Genomic DNA, 17,862 nt, shown 5'->3' with positions numbered 1-17,862 from the left:
ACACCAGTCAGATGGGCCATCCTCAAAATATCTACAAACAATGAATGCTGGAGAGGGTGTGGAGTAAAGGGAACCCTCGTGCACTCTTGGTGGGTATGTAAGTTGATACAGCCACTATAAAGAACAGTATGGAGGTTCCTTAAAAAAACTACAAATAGAACTACCATAGGGCCCAGCAATCCCACTACTGGGCATATACCCTGAGAAAACCATAACCATTTCTCACATTTTTGGCAGCCTGTTGGAGTCCGTGAACGGCTTCAAGAAATGATGTCTTTAAATGCAGCAAATAAAGTCTATAGTATTACAAAGAAAAACAATTATATTGAAAAAATTATAAGAATTTTGAAAAGAACAGATTTTTGATTTAGTAATATATGCCATTTTAAATTAAAGCATTAAACAAGAGGATATAGTGGAATTGTGGAATAATACCACAATTTGAAAGGGGTGATGACTGTAAATGACATTCTAAGATTTCTGAAAGACATGTAATGTGATATGAAAATATCTGATCCCTTTTGGTGGTACCATTATAGGTATTACTAATAAACCACTATGCTTTGTTACCTACCTTCATAAATGAAGGAAATGCTAAATTTCAGTTAAAAGTTAGTAAAAATATTTTTTTTCCAATTCAAGTTCATTGATCACCTGAATTTTACAACAGATTCTTGGTGGTCTAGGAGCCCCTGGTTAAGAGGCTTTGGGGTTCTTAGTAATCTATTTTCATGAGGTTTAGGAAATGGTTATGTCAGTGAAGTATGTCTTTGACACCATCTGCTTCTTTACTTGCTGTCCCCTTCCAGCTCATTGTGCCTCTACTTACTTCTCCTCGAAAAAACCTATTAGATGTGTATTTTTTACAAAAATTGCCAAGCACTTCGTCAGGGCCTAACATCACATGAGCTGAGCACTCTGTGTTCTATTTACCCTTCCAGCTTCCCTTTTCCCATTAAATGCCCCTGGCCAAAATATAGATGCTAAAAGCCACAGAGCCTAAGAACTGTCTTTGCCATCAGGTTGTATAACCTCAGTTCTGTCACTGATTATCCATAGTCATTGAGCTTTGTCTCTCTCATTTTTTAATTAATTAATTAATTAATTTATTTATTTATTTGCGGTACGCGGGTCTCTCACTGCTGTGGCCTCTCGTGTTGCGGAGCACAGGCTCCGGAGGTGCAGGCTCAGCGGCCATGGCTCACGGGCCCAGCCGCTCCGCGGCATGTGGGATCCTCCCGGACCGGGGCACGAACCCGCGTCCCCTGCATCGGCAGGCGGACTCTCAACCACTGCGCCACCAGGGAAGCCCTCTCTCCTTTTTTTTTAACCTGTAAAGTGAATTTAAAATACCTGACTGAAATGTTGACTGAATTAAAATATCTAATTGGTATAAAGTGCTTTGAACAGTGTTTGGATTATACTAAATGGCCAGTAATAGTAGCTATTGTTCTCCTGACCTCTGGCTGATGCATGATAAATTACTATACTAATCAGCCTCTGTGTGGTAGATAAGGAGACTTGAAATCCCTTGAAATTAGGGTTAATATTTTATTCATCCTCTTGCATTATCCGGTGAGTATGTAACATCTGTGATAATCATTTACATAAATATATTTAAAGCAATGCATTCCCAAGACCATACCTAAAAGTATAGTGATTTCTAAGTGGATAGATTTCAAGCAAGTCTCGTGGTATTGTATCCTATCACATAATTCACATACAGGTGTGGTAAAGGTGGCTATATAAAAGATGTTATTGAGCAATGCAATGGTACAGAGAAATTGTTTTATGCCAACTGACCAATTTGTTCTATTTTACATATCTTAATGGATACAAAAATAAAGAAATCATCTATTCACACAATAAATGCTAAAGACAGATCTGTGGACAATTTCCTTATTTAAACTGTTTCAAAATTGTGATAAGTCATTTTTTTTAACAATTGATGATTATCAATTTAGTATTAATATTTAATAGCTAAAGAAAGAATGGGACTAAATATAAAAAATCCATATTTTTTTAATGCTACCAGTGTTCAAAAACATATCAGTTTCATACTAAATGCTCAAGTATTAGTTATCACCTGTTTATTTTAATGAACAGGAAAAGAAGGCTCAGATATGACCTAAAAGTCATGTGACGAACAACTTGTTTTGCTTATTTCACCATTCATGCTTTGCATCTTTTACTGTATAAAAATGTAGTGAATATCTCTAGATCGATTGATTTTTAAGAAACAAATATATCTTTTCAAATGATATTTGTTTCAGAGCTCTTTTGGAAACCAGGCATTTTTAATACAATTGTACAGTTTCAGGACTTTCTGAAGTAGTTGCATTTTCATGGAATTTGTCCCAAGAAATGCTGTCCGCCAGAGTACAGATATTTCAGTTAAATAATTTATTGGCAACTCCACGACCATAATAACTGATGAAATATGTTGAGACAAGGAGTAGTCAAGTATAGTGAATGTGAAATGTACTGCAAATTTTAGAATAGGAAGATCATATGCCAAGAAAAATAATACCTATAGAATAGTAAAATTATATTTGTTTTTTTTTGCATTTTTAAACTGAAGAAATAGTGATTTTTAGGTAAAGGCAAACTTTGTTAAAATATAAGTTAAAAATAAAAGAGGACAAAAAAGCTCTATGCCAAAAAAAAAAAAGAAAATGTATTAGTCTATTACCTTTAACACCTAGATCGGGTGAGAAGCAAAAATAAATGAATTGTGATAGAGTATGCTGTCAGTGAATACATAATATCATGGATAACTATCATGTAGCCCATATTTAATTTTCTATACACAGCACTCTGAGCTCTAGAAAATAAGGGTAAAGTAGGAAATTAAATGAGGAGAAAGAAGTAATAGTGCATTCTTAGGTTTACTGTTTTAACAATCACCATCAGTGACCCAGTTTTGTTTTGTCTTTTTCCCTTCCAAAGAATCTATACATTACTTCCACAAGTTTTGTATAAAAGTCCCTCAAGGCTCCATGTGACTAATGCTTCTTTGGGACAAATGCAGCCCGAGGGATGGAAAGAGATTTCAGGGTCCAAAAGCTGACTCTCACATTAATATGGAGAAGTGTCCTATTAGGATGATGGGTGCCTGCTGATAGTAGAACTTGCTAATGTGTGAAAAATAATTTTTTTGCTGGTATCATGAGCTTTGTGCTGGGCGTACTGGTTTATTTGGAGCCCGTTACTTGCGAAAGCTTCACCTTTTCCATTTTTAGAAAATGTGAGGCAGCAAAATGGTTTTTGACAAACTGCAGATCCTGCAGAGTTTAATCAGCTTGATTGTGGGCACCGCACGCCTCTCCCTGTCCCTTATTTTATTTGACCACTGGTGACATTTTTCTGCTACTGGATTATAATTTTAAAAGAAAGTAAAAGAATGTGATTCTTGAAAACGAAAAATCTGCTTGATCAAAAATCGTCAGCAAACAATAGGAAAAGAAGACTCACGGGAGCTCTGAAATGGTAACTCATTTTCTCTCTGTCTCTCAATGTTTTCAAGTATACTTTTAACATATAGACTTAGAATACCTCTTTTATCTTATTAAGGACTGAGATAGTACAGTAGTAATGTACTCTGTGTGATGCAAAAACAAAGGAGTTTTTTTGTATGTAAATTAGTGGATTTTTGGTGTGTGTACCTACATTCTTTATGTTGCTACATAAATCTTTTTTCCAAGTTTGATTTAAATTATTATTATTTGAAATTATTAACTGATTTGCCTGCTAAAACTTCTTTATATCAGTGGTAAGTTTGGTTTTAATTTGGTTACAGTGATACTGAAAGTTTAAAATGGTACATAGAACTTAAGGCAGTGGTCCTTTTAATTCGAACAATTTTAACTCAGTTAATTTCTTTCAAATGGAACTGAAAAAATATATAAGAAGATGGTTAGAAAAATGTTTAGTATGAAAACAGGGAGAACTTTTTAAAATAAATAACAAAAGGAAAAATATAGTTAAAGGAAAAGGACCCAAAATTATAAAAAGAAAAAGAAAAAAACTTAGTAATACAAAAATAACTAAGATGGAGTAGTCCCTACAGTTTTAACCAGTGAATATATTTAGACATGAATAATCAGATTTGGGGGTGGATTTATATTCAAAAATCACTAGCAGAATGTCTTAATATCATAAGATATAGGTATCAGAGTAAGCTATTTGAATGTAATTAAAGGGAGTTTTTATATGAAATTTTTGAAGGAGTTCGTAACCATAAACCCAAAACATTTGCTAAATTTACTTATTTATGACAAGAATATATAGCTGCTTATTATTTTCAGTGTTGTCTGGTTGTTTTTATGTGTTATTGGTTCATGTTAAGGATGAAATATAAGAAAAACTTCAGTCACCAAAGATTGCTTACGTAACTGTTTAAGAAGGAGATAAACTATGACCAGACTAGTTTTAACAAAGGCAATTTAGATGATTTCTCATTATTTGTTTCTATTCTTTAATTTGATGACAATAACCATAGCTGGTATTTTAAAAACAGAGGTCACACAATTGTATCTATTATTATTATGCCGATCATCCAAGGAGAGTAGAAAGTGTCTAGGCTTTCATTTCTTGGGGTCTTTCTTCCCCAGGGCTGTTGTCTTCAGTGTGGTATCATTAACATACCAAGTTCTTCAAAAGTTAAAAATATCTAGGAGATATTTTTATATCTCCTAGATATAAAAATATCTAGGAGATATTTTTTTTTATCTCCTGAGGAGAATAGTTCATACTCTTTCCAGCCTAACAGATTACATTTGCATATCTTACCTGTTCACTGAGCTGACAGATTTACTGATTAAAGTGATATATCTTAAAATTTCAGCTTGATGCGATGCTTTGGAGTCTTCTGCAGTTTTATTCTGGTAAGGTTGACTCCCTATTTGGAAATGAATGACTTACCCATCCAATCCCACCAGCTAGAACAGTTAGTAGAAAATTATTCACAACAAACAAAAACTTCTCCAGATAACATTATTTTCAGTTAGTTTATTATTTACTTATTCTTCATAATTCTACAGCACTGTGAAGGATTTATTATGAGATTAAAACAAATCAAACCACTTTCTCCATTACTGTTAGAACATTCTTTTCTTCTTTTTATACTCAGGGAAAATCGGCTTTTACTCAGAATAATGGCTCTCTGACCAAGTCTCGTCAGCCAATCCCCTAGAATTCCTGCCGTACTAAGGCAGACAGGGCATAAAATGAATTCTTTCTGAAGCAGACATTGCTTGGCTGAGCAAAAGTGACTATTGTCTCCGACATGGTGTTTTCTCTACACCTTTTGCTTCTGGGCACTTTCTATTGTATTATTCAGTCAGTGAGGCTACACTGAGTTGTACTATGGTAACAAATGATCTCAACGTCTAGGTGGCTTTATGATAACAAAGTTTATATATTACACATGCTATATGCCCATCATGGGACAGTTTAGGCTCTGCTTCATTATTCTAAAATAAAGAAGCAGGCCCTATCTGAGGCATACTCATCTCATAGCAGAAGGACAAGGACAACGGCAGAACCAGGAGCTGGCTTTTAAAGCTTCTGCACATGTTACTTGCAGTCACACGTCATCGTACAAAGCAAGTCATATGACCACATGTAAAGTCAATGGTGCTAGAAGTCTAATGCTCGTGCAGGGACTGGCCCAGCTGAGAGCAGCAGCACATATCTTGACAATAATACAACCTACCAAAGTCTGGTCACGTATATTCATGTTCCTCTGCTACATGCACAAAAAACCCCATCTAATCACAGTGTCAGACTCAAAAGTCTAGAACCTCATGATAGCCCAGATGAGGATCTTAATCTGGAGAACTAGGAACTAAAAAGGATAATTTATATACTCTATGCCTCCCCCTTCGTCCGGCACCACACAAATACACAGTTCTAATGTACTGCGGTGGACGCTTTTAAACAGAAAGGGGAAGAAGTGAAACACAAAGCAGTCACCATGTAGATTATAGCAAATCTGAAATGATAGTGGAAATGCCCCTTTCCTGGTTATGGCGAATGTTCCCTGACGGTCCCCAGGTTTGATGCCTGCCTGCAGTCGTGCACCCTGTTATCTCCATAGCTCTTAGCTCTGCCCTCTGGCAGATCTTTTCTATTACACTCCCTCCTTGGCATTATCTGAAGAGGGCATTGTGGAATATTCCCCCTATCCCCCCTGCTATCAGGCTAAGTAATATCTTAGCCTGATTTTACTGCCAATAGAAATTTGGTAGGCCTGAAGTTTATCTTAAATCTTGAACACTCACAGTCTCTTTTATTCTGGGCTGATGGTTCATTTGGCAGTACAACTTTCTCAAAACATAGTAGGCTTTTTACTAATAGTATTTTATTTTATCCACAATCATGTACCAATAGCTACACCCATGATACCCATCTAAACTCTGGTACCTTGAACTTACTGGGCTTCTAGAAGACTTGTATCCTTTATTCTATTTTCTCTGAGCCATTGTATCCAAAGGAAAGTATTTACTGGCTGCTACTTAAATCAGAGGGTTTTTGTTTGTTTCTTTTCTTTCTTTTTAATCAGCAGAGATTTTAAGGATGGGAGTGAAAGTTACAGTCTGGATTTGCTCTTTGCTAAGAGGCTGTGTTGAAATTATCTTTTGTGACTTAAAGCTTTTCACAGTTTTTCTTTTACTAAGTAATGAAAAGAAGCAGTTTCATCTTTCAGTAATGTCAGGCCTGAAATTTCTAGATTCCCTCTATTTTTTTTTTTTGATTCTCCTTACAAACTGGCCAGTACCAACTAAATAACGACAGCAACTTGAAGCCACAGCTAATTTGAAACATTATATGCTCCCCAGGTTATTGCAGTTTACAGTTTTGCCAAATATTGCTCTGTAGCGTTATGTGGGTCACCATCTTTCCAACCTCCAGTAAAATTTTCTCACCAACTATGGCTTGATCTCAGTAAGAATAAAGCTTTTTAAAATACCATTCACATTATATATATTTTGTGTGACAGTTTCAGCTCTGCTCTATTATTTTGTACCCAGACTTAAGAATTAGCTTATATCCCAGGCAAAAGAGTGATGGCCGAACCATGCCGTGGTCCTGCAACTTCTGCTCAGAAATAGGCCCTGGCACTATCACGCACATTCTATTTGCCAAATCAAGTTACATCACCAAGACTGACATCAAAGGAGTAGGAAGTATAATCTTCCTCATTCGTAGGGACACAGTGGAGAGGGGATGTAAATATTTTGACCATAATGCAATCTTAAACATTTATCTTAAAGTTATGTTACTCAGTATACTAATATGTTAGTTGCTTGACATTTTTAGATAATTCTGTTTTTTTCCCTAATGGAGCTAATAATGCTGATGGCTGCTTATAAATGTTTGATTTGTTATTAAGATTAGCATGATATAGATATAATTCACTTATGCAATATTATATAATATAATACATTAGCTTCACTAAGGGAAGGTTAGATACTCATTGGTGAAAAAATGGAGTGCTTTGTAATATGCAGTATATAAGATACCTAAATGTTTGTCTATAATTTTTATTTCCCTAATGTTTCCAAGGAATAAGATCATAGATTTATAACAATCTTTGTCTTAATTAAAATTTTACCTCTTTAATTAAAAAACTAGATGTATTCACTGAGTAAATTTTAAGGGGGGTTTAAGACTATCAAAATGTTTTAGGACAAGGCCAGGTCTAGAATGAACTTGAAAAGGGTAGAAAATTTGGGTGTCATAGTTACAGAAATGATTCTCTCTCTTCACTCATCATAAGCACACATCTGGAGACACAGCATATACTTCTAGACCTTTCTATCACAAACTCACTCAACAAGCATGATTTTTTCTATTACTTTAAGTGTAAAACTGAATATGGTAGCATTCAAGCTAAGAGGAAAGAAAAAAAATTTCTTAACAGGTAATTTACAGGATGAAACCTATTGTTAAAATATTTGAGACCACAGAAGAGGACAATAGTAATTAATTTGATTTATTCCAAAATAACTATGAATCAATATTTTTGTTTTTAAATAAGTGAAAAGATTTATAGACTTACAGTTTCATTCTCCTCCTAATTTCTACTGTTTTGCTCTCAAAATTGGATTCTTTTGATTTGTATGGCAATAGAACTTCAAAGAAAATAAGCATTTAAGTGTATCAGAGCTGATACTCTGAAAAAATGATAAATAACAATGCATGACTTAATTAGAGGCAAGTGGCCAGTGTGGTTAAAGAAGTCTGATATCTTATTCACAGTGTTTCAAAGAGAAAAATAATAAATCTACTTGGCAAACAACTTTACAATAGGAGGTGTTGCAAACATCAGAAAGCTTCAAAAACATGTACCAGTCATGTTTGTAACTATGATTAAGAAGTAATAGAAAGATTCACAGTCTTGTAAGGAATCATATATATTCAGAAGAAGGGATTATATATATTTAGAATATAGGTGATCACATATATTCAGATGGAAATAAGGAGTACGGAAATTGTGGTGCTACTAAGCCGTTAGATGATTTAAGTTTAAAGTTTAATTAAAACATTGCAAAGTATGTACAAATCAGCTAAAGATTCTCCAAGGAGAGTTTGTGTATGTGTGTGTATGTGAGTAAACACACATGTGCTTGCATGTGCATATGTGTTGTGAATGTGTTATATATAATTTTATACAGTGCATATTAATGTAAACAATATATATATATTAGGAGATATATGTGAATACAAGTTTACTAGAATTATTAATATGAGTAAACTCAAGTATTTAAGCTGTAGGTGATCAGTTTTATAATAGTTCATAGAATTTATTTTATTGGGAGAAAATTGTTTTCAGTGTAATTTTTTAAAAGCTTTTAGGAATTATCTGTTACCACTGGGGCTCTCTTCATGACCTTTTAATGACCTAAAACTGTCCCAAGTAATTTGTCCAGGCTGATTTAAAGTCACCTGAAAAGACACTAAGCAGTTTATTTAAGGTAGCAATTATTCTGAAGGGTATTAAACTAAGGGCAAATATGCTAATTTTCTGTTACTTTGTAATCTCACTGAAAAATAAAAATAATAAAGTTTTTAGCTTCAGGTCTCTATTCTAAACGTGAGATAGTCAATGACACTTTGGGATTTAGAATTTGTTTACTGAAAGGATAGATGCCATGCAAATATTTTGATGAAATTATATTTATCTTCAGCCAGTGAAAGACTGGATAATATGACCTGTTTTAGGTCGTGTGAAGCACCACATGTCATTTTGTTGTTTCAGTTGCCTCACTTCATATTACTTCAAATATATTAATTCTACCTTTGTTCATCATTTAACATTTGTTTTTGTTTTAAAAATTTGAAAAGTCTTTATAAATGTGCCCTTTCATTTCATTATCATTTTCTGTGTTTTTTTTTAACAATTTTTATGCATATTTAGGGATACTTGCAGAGTAAAAGAATCTTAAATATAAAAAAGCTTTCAGTTTAATAATTAATAAGGCTGAGAGTTTATATTTAACAGGAATTTATTTGAATATTTCTTAATTTATAATTTGCATCTTTTTTCATATTTTAGAAGTCATTCAATTTTTCACAACTTACATAATCTGGGAACTTGAAAGATGTATGTGTCTTCCCTGAGCAATTTGCTGTATTTCCTAATGATATATCAGCCCCAGATATGTATACTCTAAATCTTGACTGTGTGTCTTTAATCCTCTGTTCAGAGACTTGGAGCCCTGAACACCCCTATAATCTGACTCAGATTTTTATCTCTGTGTTTCCTAAGCATTCAGTACATATGACCATCATTATATTCATCATATTGAACTTCATCATTAACTTAGTTGTCTCTCAGTAAAATAAAAGACGGGAGACAGGAACATATATTCTTTCATTGACTCAAATATATACATTCATTCAAATATATACATTCACTTAAAATACATATTCATTGTATATATTTGTTGGTTTTTTTAAATTAATTTTTATTGGAGTATAGTTGCTTTACAATGTTGTGTTAGTTTCTGTTGTACATCAAAGTCAATCACTTATACGTATACATATAATCCCCTCTTTTTTAGATTTCCTTCCCATTTAGGTCGCCACAGAGCATTGAGTAGAGTTCCCTTTGCTGTACAGTAGGTTCTCGTTAGTTATCTGTTTTATACATAGTAGTGTGTATATGTCAATCCCAACCTCCCAATTCATCCCTACTCCCCCTCCCGCGCTTGGTATCCATAAGTTTGTTCTCTACATCTGTATCTCTATTTCTGCTTTGCAAATAAGTTCATCCCTATTTGAATGCTACTCTCTACCAGACATTGTTCTATTCACTGGGTATATAGTGACAAATAAAAAGCAAGTCCTTCTTCCCCAGAGGTTATATTTTAGCTGCATGCCTAATTTAATTTTACACCTAAAACATGGCCTGACATATTAGATACAATTTTTTTTTTAATAAATTTTATTTATTTTTGGCTGCGTTGGGTCTTTGTTGCTGCACGTGGGCTTTCTCTGGTTTCAGTGAGCAGCGGCTACTCTTCGTTGCGGTGCACGTTTTCTCATTGCGGTGGCTTCTCTTGTTGTGGAGCACAGGCTCTAGGCGCACAGGCTTCAGTAGTTGTAGCACAGGGGCTCAGTAGTTGTGGTGCACAGGCTAGTTGCTCCGCGACATGTGGGATCTTCCCGGACCAGGGCTCGAACCCGTGTCCTCTGCATTGGCAGGCAGATTCTCAACCACTGCGCCACCAGGGTAGTCCTTGGATATATTTAATAAGTATTTTAATGTATTAATAAATAAGTAAAACATGGAATTTATATAATTAAACATAATAATCTTTGAAGTTACTTAAATTTACAGTTTAGAACAATTTAAACATTCAGAACAGACAACACATATCTTTAAGTTATTTGAAATATATCTACTAATTCTAATCAAAATCACTTTGAATTCTGCATCAGAAATGAAATTAAATTTCAATTGATGAGTTTTAAATGTTTTCGTATCCATTTCTCAAATTACCTCATCTTTTCATCCACTTTTGAAAAGAGAAGGAGAGATAGAAGAAGGAAAGGAGAAAAATGGAAAGAGAGAGATTAAATTTGGAAAGAACTTTTCTAGAAATATAAAGAAAGTTTTAAGTCTTTGCAATAAATTTGCTATGTTATTTTTAAAGAAAATGACCAATGCAAGTTTTAATTCAACTGACTCCTAGTAAATCATTGCTTAATGAAAACAAGAACCACAGAAAATAAAACGTTACATTTGTTCTTAGTACATCCCGGTAGGAACTAGCAGACATCAGATTTGTCAATGTCACAACTTCCTTAGAGTTTCCAGGAGAACACCAGGATCAAAGAAAAGAAATAGATAAGATAAAGAGTTACAATCTCTTTGCAATAGGAGTTTCCCATTTAAGTTTTACTTGCTACTATCATTTTAGAACAAATTGAAAGTATGCTGGTTAGAAATGTTTATCTGACACAAATGGAACCCCTTCTGAGAGAGATTTTATTGAAAAATTACATGGTTGGGCTTCCCTGGTGGCACAGTGGTTGAGAGTCTGCCTGCCGATGCAGGGGACATGGGTTCGTGCCCCGGTCCGGGAAGATCCCACGTGCTGCGGAGCGGCTAGGCCTGTGAGCCATGGCCGCTGAGCCTGCGCGTCTGGAGCCTGTGCTCCGCAATGGGAGAGGCCACAAAAGTGAGAGGCCTGCGTACCGCAAAAAAAAAAAAAAAAAATTACATGGTGTGAATGAAAAAAAGAACTGTCAGGTTGGATCAGATATCCTGTATAGGCAGGTGCTTACTTGGCTCATATAATCTTCCCAAAGATATGTGGAAAACCTCACCTGTGCCAGAAGCTTCTCTATTTTATCAGAGAAGAGGCACATTTTCATTCTGTCAAACAAGTATTTAATCATAGTTTAAACAATATCTTAAGTGTTAGAGTAAATTTTTTTTGACCAACATGATGGTTCCATGGTGGTCAGTTTGATATAGAGATAAATGAAGTAATAAAACCTCCATTGTGTAAGTAAGCAATTTTAATTACTTTATCTGTAGTTGGGTTTTTTCTTTTCTTTTTTTTTTTTTTGGTTGTTTGTTTCATTTTACAATATTTTGATTTGACCACTGTATTGTTATTAACTAGAAAATTGTGTTTGTGGCCTAGATTTTACCAATTTTTATAGTACATTTTTTTACCAGTTCAAATTTATTTACAGTTATAACCATATTATATTTTGCCTCTCCATTTCCTTCACGTCACTCCTCCCTCACTCATTAGTCACTGACTTTATTGCTTTTTCTGGAGCAATCAGTGCACAGTCTGGCCTCAGGACCTTTGTATTTATTGCTCCTTTGGTCGTAAATACTCTTTCCCGAGATATGCACATGGTTTCCTCCTTCAGACCTAAGGTAAAATGTCACCAACTCAGAGAGTACTTCCCTGGCCATCCCAAGCAAATTAATACCCACCCACCTTCTATCCTTTTGTTTTATGGCACATAACATTGCCTGACATTGTATTACAAGTTTGTATGTTATTTGGCTTATTGTTTGTATAAAATTTAAGTGCCTTAAGGCCAGGCACTTTAATTATTTGTCACTACTGCCTAAAATATTGTCTGGCACAGAGTAAATACTCAATAAATATTTATTGAATTAATAAAAAATGTCTACATGGTTTATGATCAGTCCAGTTAAAGTTTATGAAGCTGTTGACGAAATAGTTAAAACTTTTGTAACATCAGGATAAGAGAAAATTCAAAGACATAAAAAGCAGAAGACCTTATATTTGGAACAAAACTTCCCTTTCTTGAGGCTTCCAGTAGTGAAATTCAGGAGATCAGAATGCTGAAATATTCTGACCCACCCCTCTGCAGGCCTTTGAGTGTTCATATGCAGAATATTCAACCACATGGTAGGTATGGCCACCATCAGCTGGGCTCAAGAGACTGGCAATGCCCTCAAAGTAAGTTGACCCCTAGACTGGCCATTAGAATTTCTTCTGCACAAGTCAAAGTGAAGCCCACACGTGGTATACGTTCCTCACGTACAGGCCATTACTGATGGAGGTCATGGAAGAAGGACTCCCCCTATGTTAGTCTAAAGGTGTCCATCCGAAATCAAGAGGAATTCACACATCATTTGCTGTATCAAACAGCACTATTATCAAGGGTCAAGTGGTCACCCTAAAGCCCTGAACATGCCTGACAGAGCCCCACAACCATCCCTTTGCCTTCACTGACATGCCCAGCGTCATCCCTGTGGTCTGTCTTGGGAAAATGAGGATTTGACTTATCATGCCTGTTTTTTCCTGTTAGGTCAGTAACCAGAACTTTCAAGTCATTCCTGATTCTCAAGGCTCTAATTCTCATCCTCAAATTCTGTCTGTCTCCTGGTGCTCTTTCACCATGCTCTCTGGAACTCACCAACCTGGCCTCTTTATTTTCAACTGCTTATGTGTATTTTCTTCTTCTCTCTAAATGAAGCCTGGTTCTTCCCTGATGACACTGCTTCTCATGCCCACTTTCCAGAGAGTGCTATATTCCTGTCACATCACTTAAATCGCTGGGATTGGAGGGAAGGTAATGTTCTGTTGCTCCTCAGTCACTTCCAGCGCAGTCTCCTGCTTCCTCCCTAAATTCCCTAGCTGTGATCTCATGACATTGGTAGGTATCACCTGATACTCCTCTTTGTAGAAGTCTTCCACCAACCTCTGGTCACTTCCCCTCTTCTTTAAAGATTTTAGCTTTAGCTTACTCTTACTCTCTCCAACTTCTTTCTTGCCATACAGTACGGTAATTTTAACGTTCAAAGAGATGACTCTTCAAAAACACTAGTCTCTCAGTTACTTGACTCCTCTCCTGCAAAGATCTCATTTTCCACCGTGAAACAATTTCACCACCTTGTAATGTATGTGTGCAAGGAATATTGAACATGGTATTTATGTTTGAGTTTCAATGTGTGCATATATATTTAGGGTAGTAAATTTTCTGTTTTTTATTTATATACCTATCATAAATCCTTAGCTTAAATCAACTCTTAAGTTATCCCTAATACTATCACATAGTAAGGGATCCAAAGAAGCATGTGGGATAATGTGTTCTACATTTCTGAAAAAATATTATTATAGAAATCATCTATATTTCCCAAAAATGTACAGTAAAAGAAACAGGATTGGAAATAACTGTGAGAACACTACTTCTGTATTACTGTAGTTTTTATTGACAAATAAGATTAATATTGTTTAATAAGGCTAATACTTAGCTAATGAATCTCCATTACATTCTTTTTTTTTTTTTTTGAGATAATATTAGGTTTTTGGCCCAGATTTGAATTGTCTTTATTTTGTTTTCTACATTGTTTTTATTATTTATTCAAATATGAAATAGTGAAAGACTAATGTTACAATGCATCTATTTTAGTAAAATAAAACTATTCAAAGCATATTTTAAATTTCATATTTAAAAAGATTCAGTTATTTAAAATTTATATTTTCTTTATTTGGGAAAAAAGAAAAAGCTTTTGTTAAAATGAAATCCTGTTACTTGCTAGCAGTGCCATGAAATTACTTCTTAGTTGCGTTGTCACTTTGAGCCTTTCATCATCAGTAGTGAAAAATGTTAATGACATCATAGCATTAGGGACAAATCAATAGAGCGTGTTAGAGTTTCAGCTAACTCTCAAATAAATCAGCTATTCTTTAGCAGAGTCAGAGACTAAATAGTGAATTATTTCAAAGTACCTCAAATCCAATTAGTGATTACAAATTGTCATTTGTTTGAAGGAGCCAGAGTGAAAAGGTTGTCAAATTCAGTGTCTGCCTCCCATAATACCTTTTCCCTTCTTACATTTTCCAATGCAAGGAATTAAAGTGGTTTGAAAAAAATTTATACTGACTTTTAAGCACCTATTAATTAACAGCTAATTGTTTTATTTACATTGAATTCTAAGAATGACCTTGTTTGTTTTTATAGGGTACTTACTGTGTCCAGGTACTTAAACAGTTGGACTGAACAAATGTACCCCAGGAATTAAGAATTCTTCTTGGAAAGAGGTAAGAGATTTGAAAATAGGCACATGTTTGTACGTTAATAAGTTTGGTGAGAACTTAGATTTACTAGTACATTTCTTTGGCACATAATTTATAAGGTAATTTCTAAAAATTAAGGGCACTTTCTGTTTTCAATTGTATAGTCTTCTATTCTGTGGAATGATTTGGTTATATGAGAGGGCTCCAACATTAAAAAAAAATAGTGTTTAGGGAAGCCACATTACCCCTTTAAAATGTCAAGATCTGGATTGCTACTATTTTGCTCTTCTTTCTTTCTTTTTTTTTCTTTTTTTAAAAAGTTTGTTATACTTAGGAATTAGACTGGGTTTTCCATGTTCCCTGGGAGCCACAGAGCAGAGGTAGATGGTGTGTGGGCAGATTGCCATCCAGAAAGATCCTTTGGCTAGCCTGCCCCTTCTACATTTCCTGGACCACATACGGTTACTATCAACTCGAAGCCATTCAAAAGTTTAAGTGCCAAACACAGAAGAAGGAGTCAGTTTTTAATGTGTTATGCTGTCTTAATTTTGACCTCAGATGTGAGAGACTGAAATATTACCTTTAAAATAAAATATGGTTAGGAAATCTGAATGTATACATATTACTTTTTTAAAAACCCTGTTTAACTGTGATTGTTGCTCAAGACTCATTTCATCGTATGAAGTAGGAAGAAAATTTACCGGCATTAGGCTTACCATTCCCGCTGTATTATATATATTGCTATTAGAAGGAATGAAGAAAGGAGTGAAAACATACACTAAACATCTATGAGTAGTTGCCTCATAGGACACAAATAAAGGAGGCATGGTTCACAAAGTAAATTTCCTGGGTCCTAATTAAAATCTGTCGCAAATTTATGAAGGCCAAAGTCATATATAGACTTGATTTCTATGTCATTGCCATCAACATCTTTAATGTATACTTGACAATCAAGCCAGTTTTTCAAAATTAATTTGTAAAAGCATCAGCAGTCCATATGGATGAGTCTTAAATCACTGAATGCAATTAACAATGTACACATTGGATTGAGATGAGACAGTGACTGGTTGTCAACTCATGAATATTTATAAAAGAGTAGTAAATTCACCAAAAATCTGATGAAATTTACTTCCAGGTATTGCATCTAATAGAACTATTTGCAGAATTGAACTTACGATTCTAGGCTTTGAGTGATACAAATACAAACTAGGGTAGATAAATATCAGTTTGTTGGAAAATGCAATCTGGCCATCCCAAAGTGGGAGGCCTGAGACCTGTTTTTTATCAGTATCCATTTCAGTGACAGGGCTACTTTATCCCTTATTTTCTCCTTTTTATTTTTTCTTTTTTAAACAGAAGCAACCTGAAGGAGAATATCTGCCTGTAAATGTATTTAAAATATTTAATATAAATAATTACTTTAAAGAGTAGGCAGTCAGTGTACTTTTTCTGTCCTGCTAATTCTATTATCTAATGGCTTATTTGCTTAGGGAATGCCAAGATACATGGCATTTTTTTCCTCTCCTGAATCTGAAAACAGTTCTGCAAATATAGACTGTTTCCTAGGCATGGCTTCATATAAGTTTGATTCTTAACAAATTCTAGATTGAATATATACAAATACCTTACTAGGAAGCTCATGACAGAAATTTTAAGCGTCCATTAAAAAAGTAGAAGGCAACTAAAAGAGACTGTACTTAAGAAAAAGATGTGCTGATTTTGGAAGAGAGGAATACGAGATAAAATTCCACATTAACTAAAAAAGAAAAATTAAAAAGGTGTGGATAAGAAGGAAGAAGAAGATACAAATCAGAATGCTAAGAAGATTAAGAGTAGTATATATAATTTGTTATTCCATTCAAAGTTCATTCTCTTATGACTACTGAATAACTTTGGTCTGTTTTGTAGGAAGTTCTCATATACTAGAATGAAATTATATTCCAGACTCACATAGTTCCGGATTTTCAAGCTGAATTACTGTGTGGCCTTGAGAAAATTACCTTGCTTTTATCTAATTTTCTCATTTACATGGGACTAACAATACCTAATTTTACTTGCTTACATTTTTTACATATTTTGAAACACTTTATGATTTATTTTAAAACTTGAATTTTGAAATGTACAGTATAGTTTTCCCTTTTTTTGAATACTGTACAAAGTACTTTTTTATTTACCTTATCTTTCAAAAGAGTTCTTTTTTCATGGATATTTAAGTATGTCATTTTTCTACTCTAGATCGTAAGCTTTTTTAAGGTGAAAAATATTTTTTATTCTGTACGCCTCCCACCTCCCACCAATTTAAGGAACAGACAGTATTTATTTAGTGAGTGACTGAAAGAAAGAGTATGAACCTTTTTATATAAATAAGTTGCTGGTGAATTGAGTTAAAACAAAACCATTTAAAACATTTAAAATTCTCTAAAGGATGTCAGTATTTAATAGATAAAGGCTTTTTAAAAAAATGATGAATAACTCAAAATGTTCCTGTATTTATCTGTTATTTAATTTTGATTGTTGAACAGGTTCTCTTATCTTATAGCATATTAGTATTTCAATATTTAATATTGAATAATATTTCAATATTTAATAATATTCAATATTCACTTCTAAGATTTTTCAAGGAATTAAAATATTTTTTCCTTATCAGAGAAGTCCTGAGACATTTTTTAAAGAAAAAGAGAAAGGTGAGCTAAGAAAATCATGCTGGAACTGAGCTCCTACTTAGTTGTAGTGACAAGAATCTTGGTGACCTGGGCAACTAGGAAGCTCTTACCTCATTACCCTGGCCACATATTAGTGCCCAGAGAGTCAGAAGGAATGCTTAGAGGCATGG

The 17,862-nt window shown here is 34.2% G+C and overlaps 1 protein-coding gene across 11 annotated transcripts in view; it reads left to right on the top strand.

Annotated features, from left to right (window-relative positions):
- SEMA3A (semaphorin 3A) overlaps positions 1-17,862 on the top strand; it is an 859,827-nt gene that overhangs the window by 450,489 nt on the left and 391,476 nt on the right. For all 11 annotated transcript variants that reach the window (XR_013829775.1, XR_013829776.1, XR_013829777.1 and 8 more), the window contains one exon: positions 14,974-15,053. The gene's annotated coding sequence lies outside the window, so the exon portion shown is untranslated. The remainder of the gene's footprint in view (positions 1-14,973; positions 15,054-17,862) is intronic.

Source organism: Stenella coeruleoalba, assembly GCF_951394435.1.
Source record: "Stenella coeruleoalba genome assembly, chromosome: 9".
Taxonomy (NCBI): domain Eukaryota; kingdom Metazoa; phylum Chordata; class Mammalia; order Artiodactyla; family Delphinidae; genus Stenella; species Stenella coeruleoalba.
This window is presented reverse-complemented; position numbering and strand designations above follow the sequence as displayed.